We start from the raw sequence: 6,775 nt of genomic DNA, 5'->3' as shown, positions 1-6,775 counted from the left end.
TATGGTCCTGAAACAGACATTTTTAAAACATAGTTTTTAGAACTCCATTTAAAAATTTATTTTTTATTATGTGGGCATTAAAATAAATTATATATTTGGAAAGTACACTCAAAGGGCTATCTTTTATATTATTGACTTTTTCCAAGATTCAATATCTAAGTGTTTCAAAATTTAAGCTCAAATGAGACAAAATCTGAAAATCAGGGAAAACACTTCCACTTTTTGGCCAAAAAGTGGACTCATCTTCTTGCACTAACCCTATTAATTTGCCATGTGACATTTGATGATTAAAGAATTAATTGTGTGCTCAAGATTTATTTAATTGCCTTTGGTTAGGACCTTGGTGATGTTGTCGAGATTAGGGGCCCATGGTTTAGATGACCATTTTTAGGGTATTACAAATAGTAAAAAAGACTCCAAATCTCTCTTCTATATCTTTCAAGGGGTGCATGAGAGCATATTTCAAATGATTTCAGCAACGAGAAAGAGAAAACAAGCATGTGATACTCTCCAAAATGCCTACCAAGGAATGGCTAAGGTAAAGACAACTAAGTTACAAATGCTAAGGAGGGATTTTGAGAGAATATACATGAAGGAATCAAATAAAATAGACTCATTCTTCACTCAAATAATTGGACTAATAAAGAATATTGGTTCTCATGGTGACACTATTGAAAGTTGAAGTGGTTGAATTCTTTTTAAGAAGTTTGCCTACATGGATCTCTTATTTCTCATGAGAATAGGCTAAGCAGGTCAGAAGATACAAGTTTGAAGCACACTCTTAAAACACATCTCTCAATCAACCATGGTACGTAGAGGTAGGCAAGTTCAAATTTCTGAGGTAGGCAAAGAAATTTATATAAAGGTGGATGAAGCAGCCCATCAAGCTCAAGTGTAAACTCAAGTGGAAGAGGCAACCATCAAATCTCAACTCAAAATCAACCTCAAAGTCAAAGGTAAAAGATAACCAAAATCAGGACAACATATTTATAGCTTGAAATATTGCACAAGAAGGATATATGGCAACAATCATATGAATGGAAATATAAAAATGTTTTTTAGCTTGGATAAAATTGCAAAATTAGATATTAAATTAGGGAACCATAACAATGTGTCAATTATGAGAAAGGAAGTGTCAATATTTTAACCAAAAAGGGGGAGAAAAGGTTTATTTCTAAAGTCTATTTTGTTCCTAACATGAAACATAATGAGTATAGGGAAGCTCATTCAAAATTGGTATATAATGTTTTTTAAGAACAATGAATGCAGAATTTTAGGCAAATTTCTAGAAATCAGCTTATAGCCAATATTCTAATGAGCAAAAATAGAATGTTTTCCCTAAGGCTAAAACCAAATTTAAAGGTAGAATTTTTCTCAAACACACCCTTCAAGAAAATTAGAAGGGAATGAAAAGAAAACTACAATAGTCAACTAATTAATATTTCTATCAGAAATTAAAAATGAAAACTGGTTATGACATCTAATATTTGGACATTTATGCTGGTGTTGGAAATAAGCCACACCCTGACCAATGATGGATTGGTCCAAGAGGGGCTAGTAGCTCAGTGGTAGAGCACTCCAGTAGCATATGGAAGACCCTAGGTTCGAGTCCTAGCCGATCCATGTCTCAACATGGTATCATATCCAGGTCTAGGCTAGGAGCCCCAAGCACCCGAGAGGTGTAGCTTAAGGGGAGGTGTTGGTGTTGGAAATAAGCCACACCCAGACCAATGATGGACTACTCCAAGAAGGGCCAGTAGCTCAATGGTAGAGAACTCAAGCAACATATGGAAACTCAAGAACGATATGGAAGGTCCTAGGTTTGAGCCTTAGCTAGTCCATGTCTCAACAATTTAAACTTTGGAAGCTTAAACTTATTACATAAGAAAAAAATGGTGAAGGGGTTTCCACTAATAGAAATACTGTATGGAATATGTGATGGTTGTATGTTTGTCAAGCAACATAGGGAATCATTTTAAGCCAAAAATTTAATAAGGACAGACAAACCATTAGAGTTGTTTAATCAAATTTGTCTGGGCAAATGCAAACACCATTAATTTGTGGAAGATGCTACTCCCTGACATTCATTAATGATTACACAAGAAATATATGGGTCTACTTTCTAAAAAATTATCATGAGGTGTTTGATTATTTTGTCGTGAATTTAGGACTCTTGCTAAGAAGAAAAGTGAGCATCACATTAAAAACATTAAGAACATATATAGGTGGTGAATATATATTAAATTATCATAAAATTTTGCAATGATTATGGAATCCACAAGAAATTCACTACAAGATATACCCCTCAACAAAATGGTGTAGTTGAATGGAAAAAAAAGAACAATTATGGAAGTAGAAAGGAGCTTGTTGAAGGTAAAACACTTGCCAAATGAGTATTGGGCTTAAGTTTTAGCCCGTGAAACATATATAATGAATAGATATCCCACTAAAAGTGTCATCAATATGAATTTAGAAGAAGCATGGAGTGGAAAAAATACATAATTTTTCTTAGATGAGAGTATTTAAATGTGGGGAATATGAACATGTGCCAGATGAATTGAGAAGAAAGTTGGACAATAAAGGATAAAACTGCATATTTGTTGGATATAGTTATGATTCCAAGGCTTACACGTTATACAATCCAATCAGCAAAAATGTTATAATTAGCAAAGACATGCAGTTCAAAGTTGATGAAGCATGGGATGGAAGTTTATATAGAACATCAATATTATAGCCAACATACAACAAAAAGAAAAAGGAAGAATTTATACTAGCGGACTCTCCTTCAATTATGACTCGTACACCCATTCGAGGCCAACAAAGTGGAAAACAAATGACACCATAAAAAATAATGAAAATCTTGTACACTCAAGAAAATACTCCATCAAATGTGTGCTAGGATAAACGATGAGCAAGTGAGAGGGGGGGAGGGGGTGGGTAATTTAGTTAACAACTTACAACAATTCATCCATAATAAAACCTTCAACTAGACAACATATCAATTAAATATCAATAAATAAGAAACAAATGCCCGTAGAAATAAATACCGATAAACAATGCAACACAACATTGAAACAAATAATTAACACAATGCAACCATACCACATAACACTGAGATTTGTATGTGGAAAACTTGATAAAGGGAAAAACAATGATGGGAAGCCTACCCATAGTTAGATGATACTTCTGCAGAAAGTATGTGTTACAATGAAGGGCCTCCACATGCAAGAAGGCACACTACCTAGAGCGCACTGCTCATTACAAAAAGACTCTCACTGACTACATGGAGGTTAAAACCATCTCAAAATATTGGACAACAATCCAGTAGAGTGAACTACCAGAGATTACATCTACCATGCTTGATTACAGTCTCGGTTAAGCTCAACATTGGTGGACTTTCACCAATTCCTTAATCCTAATTCTATCCTCAATGATCAAACTAAACCTCTTCCTGAATGATATTACAATATTCACACATTACATTCCATACCATTGATCTACAAAGAGATCTTACATCAATTTATACCAACTCTAAGACCTAAACCAAATAGGTTGGCCATCTAAAATATATTTCAATAAGATCCTTACATAGATCCATATTATAATGATGTGCCATGTCGGCTTTAGACCAAAACAACATTAACCAATCCATAAATCATCATGGTAACATGTAGAGAACACGTTAACATGATACTAGGCAATAACCTAGATAGGCACCAGATCTATTCTGAGTCCACCACACCAAAGTGACATCTCCAACTAGTTGAATAATGATCAGAGAATATCTTCAACATCTTGAAAGCCGCACCAACACCACTTATGCATCCTATCAAGAATTATCAGTGAAAGTTCTGCCAGTAGAACCTTAAACCTATACCGCTAACCAAAACCTATCTGCCGATAACAACTAGTGCAAGTAGCCAACCATAAAAGCTAGTGTTGACATCAATGACAAAACATTAATGCAACACATAATCAATTCCTCCAAAATTCCAACAATCTCCCCCTTTAGCATTGATGGCAACACTAGATGTGAAAAATATCTAAGTACCAAAAAAATGCCAAACCAGTCTCCCGCAATGGAAGACAACCAACAAAACTTCCCCTTTGAGTAATATCTTTGTAAAGCTCTAAATTACAAATATATCTCTCCCCCTAATGTATACAACTCCTTTTTTATTTTTCACATGAATATCTCTGCCCCTTTGACATAATTGCGATAAAACTGACGAAAATATCAAAGCAATAATGTAATTCCCTAGAACTCCCCTTGAGTAGTAGCACCACTTTATCAGTACCAGAAATAATAGTATCTCTAATAATCCCTTCTGGACTGATGCCAAAATGCATCAATCAAGTCTCTACCTGAGGGGTAGAAACCCCTAACTCGTTTCTCAAATACTCAAATGATTCCTTAGCCAACGGTCTAGTGAATATATCTGCAATATGCTCTTTAGTGTTCCAATAAACCATTTTGAATTCCTTTTCTTCTACCTTGTCCTTCATAAAGTTCAACTTTATTGAAATGTGCTTAGTCTTAGAGTGAAATATTGGATTCTTAGACATGTCAATAGCTGTAGAGTTATCCTAGTAGATAACTACTAGTTCACTACATTTTACCCCGATATCCTTCAACATTTGCTTCATCCACATGACCTGAGTACAATTAGTTGTTGCTGCAACATATTCAGCTTCTATAGTAGATAAGGAAATGCATGAATGTTTTTTATTGATCCATGAAACTAGTTTCTTTCCAAGGAAAAAAGTTCCACTGGAAGTTCTCATCGTGTCATCAGTATCTCCTGCCTAATCTAAATCAGTATATGCACACAAAGTGAAGTTTTCATCTCTATAATACCATAAGATAAATTCAGTTGTGCCTTGTAGATACCGGAATATCCTCTTTATTGCACATTCATGATTTTTTTAAGGATTACTTTGATATCTATAAACAATACTCATATCATTCATAATATCTAGTCTAGTCTGAGTTAGATATAACAAGCCACCAATCATAAACTTATACCTTGTTGGATTTACTGGTGTAGATGTATCTTTGATAGATAATTTCTCACTTGTCACCATAGGAGTACTTATAGGTTTGAAATTATCCATAACAAACTTCTTCAATAATTACCTTAGATACTTTGTTTGACAGATAAAGATGCCTTTATCAGTTTGAGTAATCTGCAAACCTCAGAAAAATTACATTTCACCAAAGATGGACATTTCAAATTTATTCTTCATGTTGTTAACAAATTCCATGCACAATTTATCTTCTCCTCCAAAAATAATATCATCAACAAATGCTTCAATAATCAAAATATCATCATCAGTAATTTTGTAATACAAGTTACTGTCAACACTGCCTATAATAAAACCAAGCTTCAAAAGATATTTATCCAACCTTGTAAACCAAGCTCTAGGAACTTGTTTCAATCAATATAATGCTTTCTTTAACCTACAAACCATATCCTTATCATCTATTAGTGAAAAACCATCAGGTTGTTCAATATATACCTCTTGTTCAAGTTCACCATTCAAGAATGCATATTTAACATCCATTTGATAAATCTTACAGTTCTTATAAGATGCATAGGCAAGAAATAGTCTAACAACTTCAATTATAGCTACAAGTGCAAAAGTCTCACCATATTCAATTCCTTCCTTTTGAGAATATCCTTTACAAACCAGTCTAGCTTTTTTTTAATAAATTGACCATCCTCATTCAGTTTATTTATAAAAACCCATTTAGTTCCAAAAACATTCTTATTTTTTAGGCCGGGGAACTAAAGTCCAAGTTTCATTCTTCTCTATCTGATCTAATTCATCTTCCATAGACTTTAACCAATATTTATATTTACAAGCTTCAATAACAATTGCCAGTTCAACTTGAGAAATAAGACATACCTCCTCATTAGCCAGTCTTCTTCTAGTCACAACTCCCTTGTTCCTATCTCCAATGATTTGATCTTCAGAGTGGTTTAATCTTACATACCTTGGAGTCTTCTAAACTTTAGGTTCACTGATCTGATCATTAGTCACAGTTGAGTTTTCTGACTATGTCGGTGTAATAGTTTTAGTGTCTTGTGATGGTTGAGGTATTACCAGTTTAGTTATGATCATTTCCACTATCGATCCTATCATATGATATAGAATGATTTCTGTATTTCTCATCCACTTTCACATTTGTAGTTTCCACAATTTTTTGCAATCTTTTTTTGTAACATCTAATGCTTTTCTTTGATTAGAATAACCAAGAAATATTCTTTCATCACATCTAGGATCAAAATTTCCAATTGAATCATCCCTTTTGATATAACATTTACTTCCAAAAATTCAGAAATATTTAACAGTAGGTGTATGTCCAAACCAGAATTCATAAAGAGTCTTGCCAGATTCACCTTTGATGTGAACTCTATTCAATGTGTAGACTGTTGTACGCACTACTTCTCTCCAGTAGATATGAGGCAATTGGGCTTTCATTAGCATGGTTCTTGTTGCATTGAAAATGGTTTTGTGCTTTCTTTCCACCACTCCATTCTAGTAAGGAATCCTAGGAGCCGATAACTGTCTCCTAATTCCATTTGTCTCACAATAATTGTTAACTTCATGAGAAGTGAACTCACCACCTTTATCTAATCTTAGACATTTGATTTTCAATCCAGTTTTAGTTTCTACTTTTTCTTTAAAGATCTTCTTTTTTCAAAAGATTTAGACTTCTCCCTAAGAAAAGTCACCCACATCATTCTAGAATAATCATCAATTATCAGCA

Source organism: Cryptomeria japonica, chromosome 5 (assembly GCF_030272615.1).
Source record: "Cryptomeria japonica chromosome 5, Sugi_1.0, whole genome shotgun sequence".
In the NCBI taxonomy this organism is placed as follows: Eukaryota; Viridiplantae; Streptophyta; class Pinopsida; order Cupressales; family Cupressaceae; genus Cryptomeria; species Cryptomeria japonica.
This window is presented reverse-complemented; position numbering follows the sequence as displayed.